Consider the following 24,045-nt stretch of genomic DNA (forward strand, 5'->3'; position numbering starts at 1 on the left):
TCTAGTCGTTGTAGTATAGTGGTGAGTATTCCCGCTTTTCACGCGGGCGACCCGGGTTTTATCCCCAGCAACGGTGCCAAAAACTTGATGCGTGATATTCGTGACAGGTTTTAAATATTTATAAATGAATCATTCCTAAGTCTAACTTATTATCAAGATTAAGGCAAGTGTACCTATCAAACAGTAGTATAGTTCAGCAAGACCGGATTGTCAAACCCAAAGGAACTACGAGTACTAGTATTTAATTCATTTTTATTATCTAGCCTAAAAATTAAGAGGTTTGGTTATCTAAACTAATTACAAACTAAGAATGCATAGAAAAAAACTTGGGAAAATACTTTTGGGAAAATTCGATTGATTGAGACAATACCTAAGGAAAAATCCACCTAGACTTCACTTGTTATTTGACTTTGAATCAGACGATTTATTCATTTGACTTGATCCGTAGAAATCCCTATGTTATATTATTATCTCTCTCAAGACTATTAACGTCTAACCCTAGGTTGAATAATTGAAATCTATTTTTAATTAACACCCTAGAATTGCATTAACTCGATCTGTGGATTCCCCTATTAGGTTTCACCCTAATCTTGCAAAATCTTGTCACCTTATCTCTAGGCATGCAATCAACTCCACTTAATTATGACAAATTTACTTTTAGACAGGGTCTATTCCTCCTCTGAATAAGAGCGTTAACTTGAATCAATATCCTAGAAAATTAAAACAAGAATTAAGAACACATAATTAAGAACAAATCAAATATTGATCATACAATTCATATAATAATAACAAGATCCATCTTAGGTTTCATTCCCCTTAGGTATTTAGGGGGTTTAGTTCATACTTATGAAAGAAAACATCTCAAAAGCATAAAGATAACAAAACATAAAACAGCCCAAAAACTCCTGAAGGAACTTGAAGGGAGATCTTCAGTCTTGATGATGAATTCGGCTTCTAAGATGGATCAATCGGCTTTCCTTGAGTAATTCCTTGCTTCCTACTCTACGTCCCTTTCTAAGTGCCTCATCAAGTGCTTAAATAGGCTTTAGAATGCCTAAGAGCCCCCAAAATTAGCCTTTTTCAAATAGGGTTATACTTGGTCTCGGTAGGAACATGCCCGTGTGATAGGCCCATGTGCGATTACTCCAGCCCGTGGTTAAGGCTGTTGAATAGGCACGGGCGTGTAGTCTACCAGTGTAAGTCGTGCTTCGATCCTGCCAAAGGGACACGGCCGCGTGACACACCCGTGTGGGAAATTCCAGGCCGCGTTGATTTCTCACGTGGATCCATTTTCTCTGTTTTCGGCCTGTTTCTCTCTCTTTTTACTCTCCTATACTCACATAAGCATAAAACATGAAATTAAAGGACTAAGAGCGTTGAAGTCACCAAATCTAAGGAGAAATCATTGATAAATGTGCTAAGCATGCGATAAAAATATGTATAATTTATGGTTTATCAGTCATCCCTACAAATCCATAATCAAAGTACAATTCATGACCAAACAGCAACCAAAACCATACTCAAACATGTATAATTCAATCCACAATATCACCAATTAATTTCATCCTTATTATCCAAACCAAAACATACCAAAATCACATACCAAACTCATTCATTCATACATGTCATTATCCCAATTTTTCACATCCATTCTCATATCAAAATAATACATTTCCATAACTAATTCACATAACTAACTTACAAAATTGAGCATTTCTCTCTAGGCCATTTATGCACATCAACACATGCCATTTCTTAACACAACTTATATACTCAAAAACCACACCAAATAGCAACTTTAATCAAGCCATATCACATGGCATGATATACTCTTCACAAATCATATTCAAATACTTCTAGCTTATACATGCCATACTTCAATATTCACATTTTCAAAAGGTACCAAAATAGAGTTCGATAGTGTGGTGATGATCCTCGACAATCCCCGAGCTCCCAGTAGCTTTGATATCTACAAAACAATTATAAACACAGAAAAAGTAAGCTTTCAAAAGCTTAGTAAACCATATACAAATAAACTTATCACATAACATAATTCTAAACAAATTCATTCTCATAGCTCATGGAAAAATATAATCACTTATCCATATGTCTCATATAGCTCATTTGATCACAATTCACTAACATATAACAAAGTTCATTCTCATAATAATTCATATATATAACATATGTCCAAAAATACATATATACTTACCTTTCATTCCCAAACATGATATACGTTTCAAACGAACCTGAATTGGATACACATTTACATAATCATTTGTTTCTCGAAATGCCCGTTGAACCATATGGAATCAAATAGGATACGCGAATAGCTCTGAAAGCTCGTACAACGGCAACGTCCCAGACGTTGTCTTACATGTAATCAAATATCAATGCCACTGTCACAGACAGGGTCTTACACAAAATCAAATAAGATGTCAATGTCCAGACATGGCCTTACACGTAAATCTCAAATGGATGCCAACGTCTCAGATATGGTCTTACACAAAATCACATATTGGAATCCTATGTCATGACATATGTATCCTAACTATTCCTATGGTTCTTATGGGGCTTTCAGACGTCATCACATTATCAAAACTTTCTCAATTTTAGATATTTAGCTTCTATAACCATTCATTACAATTCGATATCATATAAGCATGAATAAATCAATTCAAACACATTTATTTGTATATAGACTTACCTCGTACAAGAATGAACGGAAACGAATGGCTATTCAACTACTTTTGACTTTCCTCGATCTAATTTCGTTTTCTTTGTTTCTTAATCTATACACATTTAAATTTAACTCTTTTATTCAAAAATCATTCATTTCAATCCATATGAACATTTTAGGGCATTTTACAAATTAGCCCTTTCATTTTCATATTTTAACGTTTTAGCCCTTAATCACAAAAATCACAAAATATACAAAATTTCTATATACACATGCTTAGCCAAATTTTCTCTTAGCTCATATAAGCCCATATATTTCATTTATTTCATATTTTAACCCCTCAATTTCTTATTTTCACAATTTAGCCCAAAATACTCAAATTCATCAAAAATTCCAATACAAAACATAGTAATCAAACACATATCTTTCATTTTCTATCATCAAACTTCATAAAACTCACATTATCAACAATGGCACATCTTAAAATCATAATCAAATTAAGAAATTGAGACATGGGTTTGATAGATTACTAAGCAACCATCTCAAAAATGTAAAAATCATCAAAAATCAATCAAAAGTTATACCTCAATTAACCAAAATGAAAGTCGAATATAAAGAAGATTAAAAACCTTGTTTTATTTCTTTCAATCGATTAGAAAATATGAGCTAATGGCCACATTTTGTTTTGTTTTAATTAATACATTAACTTAATAATCAAATACCATTTTTAACCTTACTAATGTCATTTAAAATCCACTAACTCATGACCAAATATGTCCATGCATTAATTCAATGGTATAATTGCATCATAAGGACCCCACATATATAAAGATATAGCAATTTGGCACTTATTCATGTAGCACATAGCTTTTGCATTTTCTTCGATTAGGTCTTCTATCAAATCGAGCACACAAACGATAAAATTAAATCAAAAAATTTTCACAGATATCAATTCAAATATTATAAGCACGGAATATAATATAAAAATATTTTTTAACTCGAATTTGTGGTCCCGAAACCACTATTTTGACTAGGGTCTAAACTGGACTATTACATGCGATTCCTGCATAAGCACGTATTTACACGGTTTGGGACTCCCAGAGCCATAATTAGCAATGAAGGATCTCACTTTGTAACTAGGTGGCTTAAGTAGTTGCTTGGCAAGTATGATGTGAAGAATAATATTGCTACTGGCTATCACCCATAGTCAAATAGGCTAGTTAAAAGGGTGAATCATGAAATCAAAGGTATTCTTGAAAAAGTAGTGCGCTCTAATAGAATATATTGGTCTCTAAGGCTCAATGATGCACTATGGGCCTATCGAACTGATTTTAAGATGCTGTTAGGAAAGACTCCCTATTGGTTAATTTTTGGAAAGGTATGTCATTTGCCGCTTAAATTGGAGAATAAAGCTCACTGCATCTTGAAACAATTGAATTTTGATCTTAAGCAAGATGGTGAGAGAAGGATGTTACAACTTAATAATTTGAAAAAGCTGAGGTTATTTTCATACAAGAATGCCAAGATGTGTAAAGAAAAATATAAAATGTGGCATGATAATCATATACAACCTTGTGAATTCAAAGATGGTCAGAAAGTGTTGTTGTTTAATTCGAGGCTAAGGTTATTTCCTGGAAAACTCAAATCTCAATGGAAATGACCTTATACCATCTACAAAGTTTATCCCTATGGTGCTGTAGAATTGTATGACAACCATAGAGGTACTATTAAATTTAATGGTCTACGTCTCAACCACTATTGGGATGGTGAAGTTGAGCGAATTAAAACCTCGTTCAAATTATTAAACCCTTAAATTTTCATGATTTTACCTTTTAATAAAAAGTTGGATTTTTTTTAAATTAATACATTTAATTAATTTTGTCTAAGGAGACTGGGACTTAAGTGGGAACGTTGTGACCCTTCCAACCATTCCTGGGAATTAGTTTAATGTAATTTTTTGAGCAGAAAAATTCTAATTAATTTTCAAAATTTTTATTTTTAGTTTTATTTTTAGTTTTCATTTTTTTTGGCCCAAGTACTAATCAGTTTATTTATTTTTAAGTAGTCTAGTTTGTAAATACAGTTTAAGCTTAAGGTCTCAACAACAAAGAGGAGAAATTTACCCATTCTTGCTGTCCATAAGGGCTCCTTAAAACCCTAATTTTTCCATCACTTTTCCCCTCCATCCATACTTGCCACCCAAGCCACTTAGAGTAGCTAAAATTTTGATACAAAATTTCCCTAATTCACCACTATATAAATCCCCTCTCTACCACTATGATTTTCACAACCTTTCAAGCAACTAGCTTAAACCCTAGCCACTCATTCTTTTTTCTCTTAGCCGTCGGCTTAAATCCCAAAAATTTTCCCTAAAATCCTTTCTTTGTTGCAAAACACTAGCTTATTTCTTCCATAAGTCTTTTGCCAGAACAACCATATCGCCATCACATTCCTATTGAAACTGCACACTTATCGTCGTTACACACTTATCACCATTGCAAACACATTGCTGATCGCCACCACAAATCCCTTGCTTCATCCATTATTGAAATTTTACCTGTTTTTCAGGAAAAATCACCATGTTTTGCAAAAGAACTAGATCTTCCAAGACCTCTGTCGAAAATCCCATTGTGATTCAAGATGAGGAGGTGAAAGAAAGGTTTGATTCAATATTTAAGAATCAACCTATGATGCTGGAAAAAAAAGGTTTCAACTTGGAAAGCAATGATAAGATGGTTGTGCCTTTACTGACTAGAAAGATGATTGATGCCATCAATTGAAATTATTTTTGCGATGCAGGATCATTGCTTGATGAGGAGTTAGTTCGAGAGTTCTACACCAAATTGACTAAGCTGGATGCTACCGAAGTTATTGTTCGCAAGAAGAAGGCATCCCTAACTTCTAAGTCCATTAATGATTTGTTTAACCTACCTGATGTTGAAGAAGATGAATATTTTTCCATGATGATCGACTGTTTAACATCACAAAAATAATGTACAAGTGGACACTATTGATGCAAGTATAGGAGAAAGATATGAGTCTGTCTGATACCGATCCCACGAGGATGGTTGTCTTTTGTCTATCAATGTCAGTGCAAGAAATTGATAGAAATGAGATAAATTGTGAGAGTATTTTTCGTAGCAATAACTTGAAAACAATAAGATAAAATATGATAATGATAAACTAGGATCCCCAACATGAATATTCAACAGAATACTAAGTGCTCACAAGGTATAGAAGGATAGGTGATTGTCGTTGCATTAAATTGCAATAAATATCTTACCAAGCTTAACTTTTATATTTAATCAAAGACTTAAACATGGACATTAGCCACACCAAGCTCTTTTTCCTTGCATAGTTTTTAGGTTTATATAGTTAAACTTTTGCAAACATAAATGTCCCTGTGACCTTACATAAGTACTAAGAAACCCTTAGTTAATATGATTAGTAAAATGAATATTTAACTAAGTAAAAGACTCCAAAAGGACTTAATTTGCTTTCCAAACTCATGAAAGATCGAGTTGTCGTGGAAGTATTTTAGAACATTATTAAGCATGATAAAGTAAATTGAGTTGATTAATATAATTATCCTAGCCCATTTAATGTTGATTGTTTTCGTTGCTAGAGCCATTAATTCATACATTTAGGTAAATTGCATCTAGATTAGAATTGCATAGGGATCAATCTTTGCATCTAATTAATTTTACTTAGTTTAATAATCACCATCCAAATTATTGAGTTTTTACATCAAATTGTTAATTATAATTTTGCAATTAATTGGTTAAGTTTATACAGTCCCTGTGGAGACGATAACTCATTTTTACTTACTTATTACTTGAACAACTATGTACACTTGCACAAACCCCATTACAACTCCGTATACACTTTAGCATTTTTTTGTAAATCCAATGGTCGATACAAATTTGGTCCCAATGTAAAATAGAATAAAGCATAACCACTCGATATGCGGTAACGTCAAAAGAATTATGGGTAGGTGCTAAATGGGTGCAAATGAATTGCATCCACATCTTAGCCATTAAAAAGATGATGGTTTTGTTGAATTTGAGGGGAACCTCAGTATTAGCATAGAGAGTCCAATTGCCACACCTTTTTGTAAAATAATCTATTATACCCTCCACAACAAAATCCTTGAATATGAATAAATATAGAGTCTCTAAATGGTCATAGGTATAATACAAGGCATTGTAATATGAAAAAAATTTGCTAGGTGTAATCAAAACTTCTTTGCCCAAAACTGTAACATGAGTGATCATCTCACCCTATTGCTTTCGATTCTCCCTACCTTTCAGAGAGGCATAAAACTCATAACCAATTGCTTCGACCGTCAGTTTGGTTGGGGTAGCGCAAAATTTGTTCCAACGATGGGATTGTACCAAATCCTAGATATCATCACAAGTATACATGGTGGGATCGAACCTATGTTCCTAAATAAAAGTACACCCACTCATTTTGAGATAGAACCTCTCAATTTTCGGCTTATGGAAGCAATTGGAATCAATATTGCTCGGTCCCTAAGTGGTGCGTTGTTGTTTTCGTGGTGCAAAATCTTTTAAAAATACAGCAAAATGACAACAAACCCAAATAATGATATGAAGGAAATCAAAGTTAGAACACAATACCTCGGTGGTTGCCGATAAAATTCATTTTTCAATCAATGTGGACTATAATCTAAAATAGAAGATGAACTAGAAAACTATGATAAGAAAAGCAGAAGTGAAGTCATCGATTACTTTGACTGGTAGCTCCTTGGTTATGGCCATAAAGTGTATCAGCTTATTACACTTTCATTCAAAATTGGTTGTAGCTCTAAGTTAGTTGTTAATTCTATTTTTATTTCTACATCTACATCTATGTTAATTGGATCAGAAACATTTTCGGTTGTATTCATTTTGTTCCCTTCTCTAGATCCAAACTCTTGTTGCCTTTCAAAATTTAATCTCTAATGGTTGTCAGTGGTATTTTAGTCCTTCAAATTGGAATTGGTGACATCATGTACGACCTCTTCCAAAGGAATACTTGCTTGGGATTTTTGTCAGAACAATTCCTTTAATTGATCTAATTGTTGTTGAATTCTCTTTGATTTAGCTTTAGAATTCTCTCTCACGACTTTCCTACTCAAATGTATAGTCATACGAATCACAAGGAGTTTCGGCAAGATACTCGAATGTCCCTAATTGTTGCTCATCTATTTCTTCCAACAAAGTAATTGTTTTGTTTCTTCATTTGTAAAGCTCTAGCATAGGCGATCTTTGCTTCTTCATAATCTCCTGTTGTTCATATATTCCCTCCTTGTATAATTCGTCTTCATCCCATAGGTTCGTTGAATCCCCATCCTGTTCAGATGTATATGTAACAGCCCGGTTTAGACCCTAGTCAAAATAGTGGTTTCGGGACCAAAAATCTGAGTCAGAATAATATTTTAATATTATTTTTCGTGCTTATGATATGTGAATTAATATGTTTGAAAGTTTCGTATGAAAATTTGATCATTAGTGTGCTTAATTTAGAAAAATGACCTAATCGCAAAAAAATGTAGAAGTTATGTGCTACATGAATAAGTGCTGAATTGCTATGTCTTTATATATGTAGGGTCCTTATGATGCAACTATAGCACGGAGTTAATGCATGGACATATATGGCAAGGGTTAGTGGATTTTAAATGATAATAATAAGGCTATTTTAGTAAAATGTATATTAATGTTATTAAATTAATAAAACAAAGCATGAAATTAGTTCATTATTTTCTTCAACTTCACCGAAATAAAGAAGAAAGAAAAAAATTCATGGCCATTTAGGGTTTTGACACTTTGGAAGCTTAATTCGGGTATGTGTTTTACTAAGTTTTTTATAATTTCTATGTTTTTGTGATTGTTGCTTCGTAATCTATCCAACCCATGCATCAAATTTTGAATTTGATTATGATTTTAAGATGTGCCACTATTGATAATTTGAGTTTTATGAAGTTAGATGATAGAAAATGAAAGATATGTGTTAGATTACTATGTTTTGTATTGGGATTTTTGATGAATTTGAGTATTTTGGACTAAATTGTGAAAATGAGAAATTGAGGGGCTAAAATGTGAAATAAATGAAATATGTGGGCTTGTATAAGATTAGAGAAAATTCGGCTAGGCATTTGTGAAAGGAAATTTTGTGTATTTTGTGATTTTATCAATTAGAGACTAAATTGTTAAAATGTAAAAATATGAGGGCTAATTTGTAAAATGCTCTAAATATGTATATATGGATTGATTTGAATGATTTTTTTGAATAAAAGGGTTAAATTTGAAATTGTATGGATCAAAAACCAAAGAAAATGGAATTAGATCGGGGAAGTCGAAAATAATTGAATAGTCGTTCGTTTCCGTTCATTTTTGTATGAGGTAAGTCGATATACAAATAAATGTGTTTGAATTGATTTATTCAAGTTTATATGACATTTAATTGTGATGAATGGTTATAGAAGCTGAATATGTGAAATTAAGAAAGTTTCGATAATATAACAATGTCTGAAAGCCCCGTACGAACCATTGGAATAGTTAGGATACATATGCCATGACATAGGATTCTGATGTTTGATTTTGTGTAAGACCATATCTGGGACGTTGGCATCAATTTGAGATTTACGTGTAAGAGCACGTCTAGGACATCAGCATCGTATTTGATTTCGTGTGAGACCCTGTCTGGGACAGTAGCATTGATATTTGATTACATGTAAGACCACGTCTGGGACATTAGCACTGTACGAGCTTTTTGAGATATTCAAGTATCCTTAATAATTCTGAACGGTTCAACAGGCATTCCGAGAAATGAATAACTATGTGGATGTGTATTCAATTCAGGTACGTTTAATATGTTTATCAATAATGAGACTGAAAAGTAGGTATATGTGCAAGTGACGATGTGTCATATAAGTATGAGAAATTATGCCATATGTGCAATGAATTGGAATATGTATAATGAATATGAACTATGTGGTTTGTAATTAGTATTTGGCTATGAAATATATGTATTTTATGATGCTTATATGCTTAAAATGATAAGTTTATTTGTATATGGCTTACTAAGCTTTCGAAAGCTTACTTTGTGTGTGTTTGCATTATATTTTAGATATCGAAGCTATTGAAGGCTCGGGGATTGTCGAGGGTCATCACCACACTATCAAATTTATCTTTAGTACCTTTTTAAAGTGTAAATATTTAAGTATGACATGTATAGTCTAGTTAAATTGAGATTCTTTTATGAGTTATGAATATTTAGCCATGTGATATGGCTTGGTTTTGGTTGTGTTTATGAATAAATTTTGAGTATAAATTATGTGATGAAATATAGCCAATATGATGCGTTCATGAATGGTCAAGAGAAATGGTCAAATTGGTATGACTTTGGCATATGATTTAGCATGATTTTGGTATGGATATGAGCATGAAATTGGTTGTTAATGATATGGCATGAATCGTGCATATTCTGGTTATGTATTGGTTGGAATTTTGTATAAAATGATTTGGTTTTGGTGCTTGTAGGGAGGACCCAAAATTAGGGTGGCAAGTTGGCTTTGTAAATGGCCTATTTTTGTCCGCATGGGCAGGGACACAGGCACGTGTCACTACTGTGTTGCTCGAGGGCCATTTCGAAATGAGCCTGGGTAGACCACATAGTCGCACAAACAGGCGTGTACCAAGTCGTGCGGCCAAGTTAGTTTAGAGCACGAGCTAGACACAAGGGCGTGTGACTGGCCGTGTGTGTAACGCCCCAAATTTGGGTCTAGAAGTATTGGGTCTTGTGCATGGGAGTAGGTAAGAGGCGGCAAATAAATAGTTAGTTGTGCAAGAAAGTGACGCAAAATCATGCTTGTCTCAGTGGTTAAGTGTTTTGGGAAGAGTCTAAGAAGTCTTGGGTTCAAGCTTGAGCAAGAGCAAAAAGTTTTGATTTTAAAGGAATAAGTATTGTATCTAGACAGTAGGCTTGTATTTAAATGTGGGTAAAACATGTCATAAAAAGCCTGCTAGCCTAGTGATAAGTGGCATGTGGAGTGTGCTAGTGGTCTGAGGTTTGAATCCCTACTTGTGCAAATGGAGATTATTTTTCCTGTTGGCTATGGGAGGTAGTAAAGTTTGGCTGAAACACTCCAGAGTGGAGTGGAGTTTGAATTGGTCATTGAGGAATTGTAGGAGGGATTTAAGGAGAGATATGAGGAGAGATTTTATGAGAAAATTGTAGGGAGATGAAGGGAAGAGATTGGTATGCCGAATGGGGACTCTAGGCACTCTTTGTTTTCGATTTGTTTGGGTTTTTTCACTTCATTCGGTTGCTTTTCTTTGGAAAACTGATTAGTGTCTAGAGATTGTTTGTCATGCTTTCCTTTTGGGTACTTTCGAGTTTGCATTTTGGAGTCTTCTTTATTGCCGATTTCTCTCTTCTTTCCTCTGAAGGCATTCAGTTTTTGCTCCTAGGTTTAATCAATTCTCCTCCCTCCTCTACTTCTCTAAACCTTAGTCGTATAACCCTTTCTCTTCTCATCTCCACTCCTTCAACTTTTTCCAAGCATTTTCTCTCTATTTGTTTAAATCGAATAGTTCTACCCCCTGCTTCTACTTTTCGGTACTCTTCTCCTTCCACGATTTTCTATTAGTCGAATACTTCCCCCTTTTATGCTTCTATTTTATTTTAGTTAGTAAGGGTTCTCTGACGAATTGGTAAGTGCTCATGTTTCCTCTTATTTTTTCTCTGCCTATGTGATCTCTCTTCTAACAACTTATGATCTGCCAAATCAGTCAAGGAAGTATGGATTCTATTGTGGAGGCTTTGGACGATTACATTCTCTTTGCAAGTGGTCTATCCACTTTTGGGGTAAGTGCTTTAAGTGCGATGTATTTCATATTGGATTTTAAATACTTATCAATCGATCTAACGTTTCTTATGAAGGTCAGAGTTTTGGAGCAGTATGTGGGTGTTATGTCAGTGGGGTTCTGCGATAAGTGTCAGTGAATCGATCGAATCCTTTTCAATATTGTGGTTTGGAATAACGATGAATATAGGCTAATGAGGGGATGTGGTTGACCATAGGTTCTCGATCTCAGAAGTGGTTCGGCTATGACATCACAACAGGTGTGTAACCACACCACCCCTAATCGTAAATTGACGAAAGCCGAAATAGGTGACCGTCGACACTACACGAGCCACGCTCGCTTGTGTGGTAGTCCAAACGCCTAAACGTGGGCGTAAGATCGTTAAGGCCAACCATAAGCGATTTAATGGGCTAAGGCCGATTTGGGCCATGTTAGGCTGAAATGGGTCGTGTGGGCCCCATGGACTTGTGGGCCCCACACGGGTAAACCACACGAAAGTGTGGAGAATATTGGGCCATGTTGTGTAGTACACACGACAAAGGCTATTTTTGGACTTCGTGGCCTACACGGGCGTGTGAGCCTACATGGGTCGGTATTATGGGCCTTGGGCCATTTTCACTGTTTGATTGTTAAGGTTGCACGGGTCGCCCGAGACGATTGTAACCTTCTGTTGGGTTGATAAGCATACCTAAACCCTTATGTGATAAAATCACCATTTTGCCCTTATGTGATAAAATGATCGAAATACCCCCATAGGGTAAAATGATCGAAATACCCCCATAGGGTAGAATGATCGAAATACCCCTGTAGGATAAAATAACTGTAATACCCTGGTAAGGTAAAATAACAAATTTGTTCTACGATGTGTATCACTGTATTTCAGCAAGCCATGTTATATGTATGTTGCATCCATATATAATATTATGTTGCATTGCGTAGGGCGGGATATATGATTTTGGAGGAAGTTTACTATACTGATATGGTCGCACAGGTCATGCAAGATGATTATGGACCTACTGATCGCTTTAAGCCTACTGTACTGGTCACTTTGTTGCAATACTGTTTTAGTGCAGCAACCGGTGCTACTTGGTGTGTAAGGTTGGGTATGTCATGAAGTGCCATTGATGATAGCTTGATTGTTTTGAATGTTGATGATCAAAAATGAATAATTATTGATAGATTTTCATGTTTTGTAAAGTGATTTTTGATGAAAATGCTTAAATGGGATTAAATTGTGAAATTTGTAAATTGAGGGGTTGAAATGTGAAATAAATGTGAAATATGGGTTGCTAGGGGAACTATGGTAATTCGACTAGGCATGAGTCTTATTGAATTTTTTGAATTTAGCGTATTTGTGAAATAGGGACTAAATTGAATAAATGTGAAACTTTAAGGGTGAAAGTGAAAAAATGCCCAAATAGGTATTTTAGATGAAATTGAATGAATAGGTGATTAAATGAGCTAAATTTGAATTTATATAGATTAAGAAAGAAAGAAATCAGATTTAGATCGGGGGAAATCGAAAGTTGTCGAGTAGTCGATCCTATCCATTTATTGTATATACGAGGTAAGTTCATATGCAAATGAATATCTTTAAGTTGATTTATAAATGTTTATTTGTCATTGAATTGCTATGAATGCTGAAAGTGCAAATACGAGCAAGTATCGACTAAGTAATGTTAACCGAAAGTCCCGTACGAACTTTAGGAATAGTATAGGATATGATTGTCATGACATTAGGGTTACCGAGATGTAATTACATGTAAGACTGTAACACCCCAAACCCGGCCCAGACGTTATGGCCGGATCCGACATGCCACATCGAAGCGTTCAAAACATTTTATATTGTTGATCCAGAAAAACCTACTTAGTGTTTTAAAAGATAATTTCATTATAGGTTAAAGTGAATGGAAGCTGTGCACCAGGTAGGAAACCGGAAAAGAGGAGGTGAGTCTATCGGACTACTTAAGTACCAAGCTCCCTTCGGATCCAATCCTAGACATGCACACCGCCATTGCCACACCTTAACGTCATGTATATTTCTAGGAAACCGATTTGATTAAGTAATTTTTAGGAAAAGTGATTAATTTTGGAAAATACTTTCATTGCGGAAGCTTTGCCTGTTGTCGTGTTATTTTGAAATTAATTGTTGTTTTTTTTTTTGAAAACGCGCCCTAAAGCCATCCAATTTCAACAGTTAAAATAAGTAATACCTATCTTAGTAATACATATTAAAACCATCAAAAATAATTAAGCGGCCTTATTACATTTACAAACCCAAACCTCAACGTAAATAATAGGATGTCCAGTTCACCATAAGAAAACCAAACTTTTAGAACGGGTGGCCGCTCCGAATTCCCTCACAGCTCCAAGCCCACTATGGTTGGGGATTTCCTGCGTGGATGAAAATAAAAGGGGTGAGTTTGGGGAAACTCAGTGTGTAAGGAAAACCCATTCAAAGCCCAAGTCAGCTCAAGCCTATTGGGCCTAAGCCCATTCAGGTAATAGTGGTACTGGACCAGAGCCCTTTTCAGATTACAATAAACTAGGCCTTAGCCCCTTATTCAGATAACAGTATGGCCCATAGGCCCATTTCAAAATACATGCAACATCAATAACATATGTAAGCCCATTTGGGGAGACTACTCAACCCACCAACCACTACACTCCACCCGTACCAGCCCTACACTCCATGTGGAGAATAGCTCAACCCACCCAGCCTAACACTCCACAGTTGTAGCCTTGCTGCTCAGTTAACAGTAAATTGAGGCAAAGCCTCCAGTACGTGGACAAGCCACTTTCAGTACTTCCTCCGTCAATATCCCAATCCCATGCATCAGATAATAACAACATGGCATGCAGTAAATAACAACAGTCAAACATGCATTTAGGTCAATTTAACCCTAGAGATATTTCGGTAATTTATCTACTAGGGGTAAAACTGTAAATTTTCCACTTTTAAAGGTATTTTAGTAATTTATCTATTTTGGGGTTTTTCATGCATATTCCTACTTTTCACGGACTAACAGAATCACGTACCGAGGGTTCTTACTGAATTGGGCCCGTTGGCCCATCATTCCAATTTTGGCCCATTAAGCACAAAAATATCAAGGGCACAGAAATCATGCACTTTGCAGTCCAAATTTTGCATCTTACCAAAAACATTAATCGATTTACCTCACGAGCATTCGCACACTCGTAAATCTACAAAATACCGGTTTTCAGCATTTTGGCTTTTCAACTTTTACCGATCCAGACTAAGAAAGAGGGTGTTAGTTACACACCTGTTTGCGACGCTACGCTGACGAGATCCACACACGAACTGCCTACAATTAGATTACTAACACATTAATCTAACTATTCAAATACGAACTACGTATTAACCCCTTACAATATTCGGCCAACCACACCTGCAGATCATAGTAACTTATAAGAAATCAATAAGCAACTCATTAACAATTTTTTGTCAATGTTTACCACATAATCATAATCTCACTGCAAGCTGTATTCCTGAACAACAGTCACTAAATCATTTATAACTGGAGCTACGAAACTCCAAATCAAGTGCCATTAAGTTTACCTGTAAATTGACTCATATATCTTCTATCCATAAAATTTTCAGAATTTTTGGTTTAGCCAATCAATACCAGATTTTTCTTAAAGTTTCCCATGTTTCACTGTTTGACTAATCTGACCACTCTTCATTACGAATCAAATTTCTCATTGTATAGAATTCAAAATATGTTCTCGTTTATTTCATTTGAAATAGACTCATTAAGCTTTAATTACATAATTTATTAAGCTTCTAACTCATCTCCCACAATTTATGGTGATTTTCCAAATTCACGTTACTGCTACTGTCCCAAGCAGATTTATTACCAAATCACTCTTTCACACATAACTTGCATGCATGTTTTTTTTTAAACATGTATATCACCAATCAATCATCACATATCTATGATTTTACTTAAGTATAATCTCCATTTCATCATTTTAAAGCACAACATATTAGCCGATTTTTCCCCTTAGCATCTAAGCACATGCATGCCCATTTGTTTGGCTCAACTTCACATATCTTCCATTTTTCATCAAAAGAACATGAAACAACAACCATTTCCTTCATTTTAATTCATGACCAAATGCTCACAATACAACCAAAAACCAAAATATGCTTCAACAGTTAAGGTAGAATCAAGAAGAACTCATGAACATCAAGATAGAAGCAAACAACCATGAACTTACCTTCAATTTTCTTCCCCAAGTGACCGAACATTCAAGAGCTTTCTCCTCTCCTTTCTCTTCTCTAACTTTAGGCTATGATGAACAAAGATGGACAAAACTTTGTTCTTTTCACCCTTTTTTTAATAAAATTTCATATTTTATCCATTTAATTCTTTAATACAAAAGACATGAAATTCCCATCATGGAACATTTACCTAACCCATTATCATGGAACATTTACCTAACCCATTATCATGAAACATTTACCTAACCATTATCATGGAACATTTACCTAACCTATTATCAATTTGTATCAATTTGTACCATAAATTATGGATATCAAGTGCACATTTTGTCTACAACAACATGATGGCTGGCCACTTCATGTAAAATGGGAGGTTTGTCATGCAAATCCTCCTATTTTGCACTCCTATTTATTTGGCCACTTCAATTTAGCCTATAGCATTTTCAAACATTTTCACATAGGTTCTATTTCATAATTTCACCCCCTTTTTCTTATGGAACAAAAATTAACTAAAATTGACGGGTTCTATCTTAAGCTTGGGCCTTCTAGAGGCCCACTAACATAATTAAACCTATGCCAACATTCGCAGAATTCCCGAAATTGGGGTGTTACAAAGACCATGTTTGGGACATTCGCATTGTATTGTGATTACGTGTAAGACCACGTCTGGGAAATTGGCATCGTTATATGATTTCGTGTAAGACCATGTCTGGGACATTGGCATCAATATGTGATAACATGTAAGACCATATCTGGGATATGGCATTGTAGGAGCTATGCGTGATTTTCGAGTATCCTTAACGATTTTGGAAGGTTCAATGAGGAAAGTCAAGTCAAGAAAGAATGTGTAAATGAGTTAAGCGACTTAGATACGTATGAGATTCATACAAATATTGAATAGGGAAGTATCTAATCAATTCAGTTATGAAACTGAATATGTATACATTTGGAAAGGTCTGTAAACTTATATGTGCTTATTCATAGTTTGTCTGTTTGATGGAAATGGTGTTGAATCATTTGGTAATTTTATTTGTATATGGCTTACTAAGATTTTAAAGCTTACTTTGTGTGTTTTTTTCCTGTTTTATAGATTATCGAAGCTAGCTCGGACTCAAGGATCGTCAGGAAAATGTCAACACACTATTGATCATCTTGTTGGTACTTTAGAAGCTTTGTATATAAGGTATATGAAATGTATAGGCTAGTGTTAAGACAATAAGTTTTGAGTTATGATTTTAGCCATGAGATTTGGCTTGTAAATGATGTAAATATTGGTGTGAATTTGGCCATTTAATTTGGCTTGAATTATGTGTTTGATAATTATTATGTGATGTATAAGTTTTCTTATGTATTGGGCATGTTTGGTATGGGTTCATGATTGCTCTACTAGCTAGATGTTAATTGGTATATTATTGCTTGGAAGATGATATGTTATGGCTTGATTTTGAGATGATGAAATTGTATGTTTTGAGGCATGAAATAGATGATAAGATGGTGAGAAAATGCATATAGAAATTAAGGTTATGGCACATTTTTTTGGCATGATTTTGGTTATGGATTCGAGTAGTGAAATGAATGGAAATTAAATGGCATGAAATGTTCATGAAATGGTCATTTTTGGTTGCCTATTGTATGTGAAAATGATTCCAAATGAATGCTTTTAGGTATGCTCGAGGAGGATGAGAAATGTGGCTTAAACCAAGCCTAGTTTTGCCTCACACGGTTGAGCACACGGGCTTGTGTCTCGACCGTGTTCCTACTGTAAATTAGTTAAAATTAGTCAGAGAGTTACACGACTGTCTACTGGCCGTGTGTGGCACACGAGCTGGCACATGGGCATGTGGCCGGGCTTGTGGCCAAGTTAGTATACCCTTCATATGTCACACGATCATGGCACATGGGCGTGTCTCTGACCTAGTGATGCAAGTCAATATGTATGCCCTGTTTCCACAAGCTGTGATGGCCTATTCACATGGGCGTGTGAACCCTGTATGCATGAAAATTTTCTAAGTGTCCTATGATTTTTAAATGTTATTGGTTTAGTCCCGAACTTTTTCAAGCATGTTTTAAGGTCTCGTAAAGCCTTATAAGGGACAATATGTTTATGTTTGATTAATGTTTATGTGTTAATGGATTCATGTATGAGAAATGTATTTTGTATGCTATATTTGATCGGTAATGCCTCGTAGCCCTATTTCGGCGAGGGATATGAGTTAGGGGTGTTACACTAGCTCTATTTCTTACCCAAATATAACCTTCAAGCTACAACAACATTTGCATATATTTTCCAACTAATTCAGGTCATATAAATCAAGGAAACATCATTAATATATATGAAATAGTATCAGATATTCATATGATGAAACTTACCTTCTTGTGATGATTTATATTTTACTCTAATTCAATTTAACCAAACTACATACATATAAGCTAAACATGATATATGACCTTATAATAACATACCAAAACAATCCATTTTAGCCATTCCAACGGCTAAGTTACAAACTACTATTTAGATGTCAACATAGGCCAAGTTAACCTATACATGCCATTATATCAAAATAAGATTACTTTTTATACTAAAACAAGCTAGAGGTTAGTGTGATGATACTCCGACCAATCTCCAACCTTTACGAGCTTTCGAGCACTATAAAAATAGAGAAAAGAAAACCTAGTAAGCATTTAATGCTTATTAGGTTCGTATAACAAAAATTTAACTTACCATATATTTACATTTAACATAAGCGTACAATAACGCATCCAAACAATTTGGCTTATAGCCTAAAACACAACTTCACCAAATCCTGTTTGTCAAGTATTTCACATAATACCAAGAACATGAATGAGCTCATCAGTTAATGTCTTTATATTCATATGCTTTCCATAATATTATTCCATATTACATGTACACTTTGATGACAAATCATTTCAAATTTAGTTTAGCCATGTCAAAACTTTACTCGTTGAATTTATTAGAAATATCGATGGATACGCTTATATAGTACATTTTAGTGTACACTACTATAATTCATCAATTCATTTCCAAGGGCACCCAATTAGGGCACATAATCTGTAACACCTCTAACCCGTATCCATCGCCAGATTAGGGTTACGAGGCATTACTAATCAAATGCAACTCCAAACAGACAATTAAACAATTTATACTTCGTAAATCAATCACATGAACACTCTCATCTTATTTAAAATTTCAAATTATTAATATGAAATACATATCACATACCGATCATATATCAACTAACTCACTTATTATCTGAGTATCAAAACAATTTTATAGCTAATGCTTATGTATACTTTAACAACAATTTGTGCATGCTCCATAGATTACCAACAATCAACTCATATCGTTATTTAATAACTATGGTATTCGAAATTATAACTATGAATCAAACAAGTTACCTTATTTAATTAATCAGTATCATTACACTCAAACAATTCATGTCATATCTGTGCAAATTAATAACCCAAATTCATAAGCAAAACCAACATTACTGGAGGTTGTATATAAAACCTATTTGTAATAGCTCGAGTTTAGGGCTAGTCGGAATAGTGGTCTCGGGACCACAAATTTGAAATTGAGTAAATTATTATATTATTATTATGAAGTCATTGCATGTTTATATTAGTGTATGGAAAATTTGGTGAGTTAATTTTGACGTTCACGTGCTCAATTGTGAAAAAAGGACTAAATTGCATAAAGTGCAAAAGTCCTAAATTGATAGCTAAAGGTATCAAATAGCTAGAGAATAAATTTTGGGGGTCATTAAAGGGCAATTAGACACTTTTTAACAGCTTGGCCGGCCATGAGATAAGGAAGGATGAATGGTCAAAATGTTAGGTAAGTGATGTCATGTTATGTGATAAAATAATACCTAAGCCAAGCTACCATCTTTTTCTTTCATTCTCTCTTCATTCCCACTGATTTTTAGCCATTTTTAAGGGTTTGAAAGCTTACAAATTTCATCAAACTTTAAGCCTTCACAAATCGAGAAATACCGAATCTGAACCTAGAACGGAGGAAAGCCAAGCAAATCGATTAAATCGACTAGTTGCCACATTTTGTAATCCGAGGTAAGTTGTATGTAAGTAGTACAACTACAATATTAATATATGTGTTGAATTGTACTTGAACTTAATATATCATGAATTACTTATTTGTGGAATTGAGAAAGCAAGACGATAATAGAGATCGTGGAGTTCCCATTTGAACCTACAAAATAAATCGGATATTCATGCCATAGCATATAGGCTACTGTGAGCTAGTGTAAGACATGTCTGGGACATGCATCGGCCTCGAGACGTAAGTCAGTGTAAGACATGCTGGGACATGCACCAGCTACGAGACGTGTCAGTGTAAGACCATGTCTGGGACATGGCATCAGCACAGATATGCTGGAGAATGTGTAAAACCATGTCTGGGACATGGCATTAGCATCTTACCCCATGTCTGAGGCTTAATGAATATCTGATAGTGTTCTAAAGGATTCAACGGTGAAAGTTACGATTTCAATTTAACTAAGAAAGTATAACCGTGTTGTGAGTGGCACACCTATATGGTATGTATGAAATGTGAGCTCAATATAGGCTATATGAGGTGTAATGAATATTGATGAGTAAGTTTTGCTTATGCCACTTGTGTATTATAATACTTGTTATTGAATGGTAAAGATATGAGGTATATTTATTTATGTGCAACTTATTAAGCTTTATGTTTACTCCCTCTCCTTTTCAATTTTCTTGTAGTGCCGCCTATCTAGCTCAAGGACCAACGGAAGTTAGAGATATCGATCACACTATCAATCGAAGCTTTCGATATAGTTTGATTTATATTTTTGAATATGGCATGTATAGGGCTTAGACTTTACTATTTTTGTGTCACTAAGAACTGGCCAATTGTGTTGGCTTGGGTTGGAAACCTTTCATTTTGTATTAAGCCTCGAATGGTGGCAAATATTCATTTTGATTTATATGCAAATATGTATTTTCATAGATGAATAAAATGCATTATTGGAATGTTGTCTATTATGGCTGATTGGTCTAAATAAGTTATCCTTGTATTGGTTTAGTTGTCTTTGTGTAGGTTGTGTAAGTAAGGGTGGCAAATAAGCTTGGTAAATAGCCTTATATTGTTCACATGGGTAGAAACACGGCCAGCCCCCTGGGCATGTTGTCTGGTCGTGTGTCCCCTACATGTAAATTTTGCAAGTCAGTATGCATGATAGTAAACACACAGGCAGAGACACAGCCGTGTGTCTCAGCCGTGTGAAAGGCACGACTTAGCGCACGGACGTGTGCCTTAGCTGTGTGACCTTTAAGAAATGCTGACGCCAGAAATAGAATGTCTAGGTTTTTACACACGGGCTAGGACACGGGCGTGTCATGGTCGTTTGGAGGACATGGTCCAGGGACAAGGGCATGTGCCAATTCATTTGAAAACCACTGTAGGTGTGTATTTGGAATTAATTCCACACTAGTGTCGGATAGAGGCGTGTCACTATATTGCCTTGGCCGTGTGAGCCACACGGGCCAACAGCACGGCCATGTCGAATTGGTCACAAGAGCGTGTTGCCCCTTCCACACGGGCGTGTGCCCCTGTGTCAAGTGTCATTTTTCTAAAGTTGACTAAAGAACTCGAGCTATTTTCGAATGATTCCCAATGTGTATTTTGGGCCTCGTAGGCCCATATTAAGGACATGTTGATAAGCTTGAGAAAGTTTTAAATTTGTCCAAGTCTTGGAGACTCAAAATTGGTTGTAAGCACGAGTTTAAGTTAGATAACGCCTTGTACTCCGTCCCAGCAAGTATGGGGTGTTATATTTTGGTGGTATCAGAGTATGGTTTAGTTAATTCTAGGACTAACCTAGCGAGAGTATGAGTCTAGCTATACATTCCATAATTGTATACTAATAGTGTGACAACTTCTGATGATTATAAATTGTATTTTTATATAGTAAATGGATCCTGATTGAGCCACAGCGGATGACGTGGAGTATAACGCACCGGCTCCCGCCGAAGGGACCGCCCTAGTTGAGAGTGAGCCCGTGAATATGGGCTAAGACTACGGGGCTAGAGAAGCCTATCTCCGAATGATGGGTGCTTGGTACACGAAGTTTGTTCGTGTGAATCCTAACACTCCACCTCCCACACTTCCTCTGATTCCTCAGTATGCCCCGGTAGCTCTACAAGGCACAGACATGTTTAGGAGGGAGAAACCTCTGGTGGATAAGATTCGGAAGCAAGGGGCTGAGGAATTTTGGGATAGTATAGATGATGACCTAGAGAGGGAAGAGTTTTGGTTGGAGAATACCATTAGGGTGTTCGATGAACTATCGTGCACACCTGAAAAATGCGTGAAGTGTGCAGTGTCACTCCTACAGGATTCAACTTATCAATGGTGGAATACTTTCGTGTCTGTTGTATCAAGAGGGAGAGGATCACTTGGGAATTCTTTCAAGAAGAATTCTAGAAAAAGTATATTAACCAAAGGTTGTAGATCAAAAGAGGAAGGAATTTCTAGAGCTAAAGCAAGGCCAAATGTCGGTGACAAAATATGAACGTGAATTTGTGAGGCTCAGTAAGTATGCACTAGAGTGCGTGTCTATAGAAGCCACCATGTGTAAAAGGTTTGAAGATGGTCTAAATGAGGATATCCGAGTATTTGTTGGTATTTTAGAGCTAAGGGAATTTGTGGTGCTCGTTGAGAGAGCATGCAAGGTAGAGGAGCTAGTAAAAAAAAGGAGGAAAGGGGCTTTTAAGTCGCGAGATTCAAGGAAAATACAGATGGGGAAGTCACATCAGTCCTCATCTAAGAGATCGAAGGAATTCATTACCCGATCGAATGCTTCAGTGGGGTTTTTGAATAGAAACAAGAAACTGCAGAACACAACTTCTAGAGCCCAGACCACTTCTATCATGAGCGTCGGTAGTGCTCGACCAAATAGGCCAGAATGTTCACAATGTGGTAAGCGTCACTTCGGCCAGTGCCGGGGAAATGAAAGGGGTTGTTTTTAGTGTGGATCATTAGAACATTTAATCTGAGACTGTCCTGAAATGGAAGAGAGAGAGAAAAAGCAAGAAGAGAAAGCAAGTAGTTCTCCTTTAAGGGGTAGACCAAAAAATAACCCCAGAAGCGAGGCTGCTAGTAGAGGTGTGCCAAGAGATGCTGCAGTGAGGTCTAAGGGTAGACCGCCTGCAAGGAATTAAACTATTCATACACGTGAAGAGGCAGAGTCTCCCAATGTGATCACGAGTGCCTTTTCTATCCATGAAATATCTGTTGTTACTTTAATTGACCCGGGGTCTACTCACTCTTATATTTGTATGGAATTAGTATCTTGTATGAGCATGATAGTAGAGTGGACTGAGTTTGTAGTAAAAGTATCCAACCCTTTAGGCAGACATGTGCTAGTAAACCAAGTGTGTATAGGGGTCATTGTTTTCTGGCTAACTTGATGTTATTCCCGTTTAATGAATTGGATGTAATCCTTGAGATGGATTGGATGACTTTTCATAGTGTTGAAGTGGACTGTGGGAGAAAAGTTATTGAGTTGAAATGTGAAGATCGGAATATTCTTTGGGTTGAACCAGATGAATTGGATAATTTACCCTTGATAATATCATCCTTGACTGCTGAGAAATATTTGAGGAAAGGACATAAGGCTTATCTCGCTTTTGTGCTTAATACTCAAGTGTATGAGTTGAAGATAGATTCGATAACAGTGGTTTGTGAGTTTACAAATGTGTTTTTGGAGGAATTACCCGGATTACCTCCAGTGAGGGACGTAGAGTTTGCAACTTGATACCGGGCACGACACCCATCTCGATTGCTCCGTATAGGATGGCTCCTATGGAGTTAAAGGAGCTGAAAGTTAAACTACAAGAGTTAACTGACAAGGGCTTTGCGAGATCGAGATTTTCCCCATGGGGTGCTCTGGTGCTTTTTGTGAAAAAGAAAGATGGGTCGATGAGGTTATGCATCGAATATAGACAGCTTAATAAGGTAACAGTGAAGAACAAGTATCCTTTTCCAAGGATTGATGACCTGTTTGATCAGGTAAAGGGAGCCACTGTAATTTCCAATATTGACCTGAGGTCAGGATACTACCAGTTAAGAGTGAAAGAGCAAGATGTACCGAAGACTACGTTTTGGACAAGATACGGGCATTATGAGTTCTTCGTCATGTGCTTTGGTTTGACTAATGCCCCACCGGTGTTTATGGATTTGATGAACA

At 35.8% G+C, this 24,045-nt stretch overlaps 1 long non-coding RNA gene across 1 annotated transcript; it reads right to left on the minus strand.

The window, feature by feature from the left end:
- Positions 1-13,797: 13,797 nt before the first annotated feature.
- On the minus strand, positions 13,798-15,852 carry LOC107905959 (uncharacterized). Its single transcript, XR_001686639.2, has 2 exons — positions 15,793-15,852; positions 13,798-13,944 (listed from the first exon to the last, which is right to left on the minus strand). It is a non-coding gene; the product is annotated as an uncharacterized lncRNA (long non-coding RNA).
- Between the last annotated feature and the right edge of the window lie 8,193 nt (positions 15,853-24,045).

Source organism: Gossypium hirsutum, chromosome A11 (genome assembly GCF_007990345.1).
Source record: "Gossypium hirsutum isolate 1008001.06 chromosome A11, Gossypium_hirsutum_v2.1, whole genome shotgun sequence".
NCBI lineage: Eukaryota > Viridiplantae > Streptophyta > Magnoliopsida > Malvales > Malvaceae > Gossypium > Gossypium hirsutum.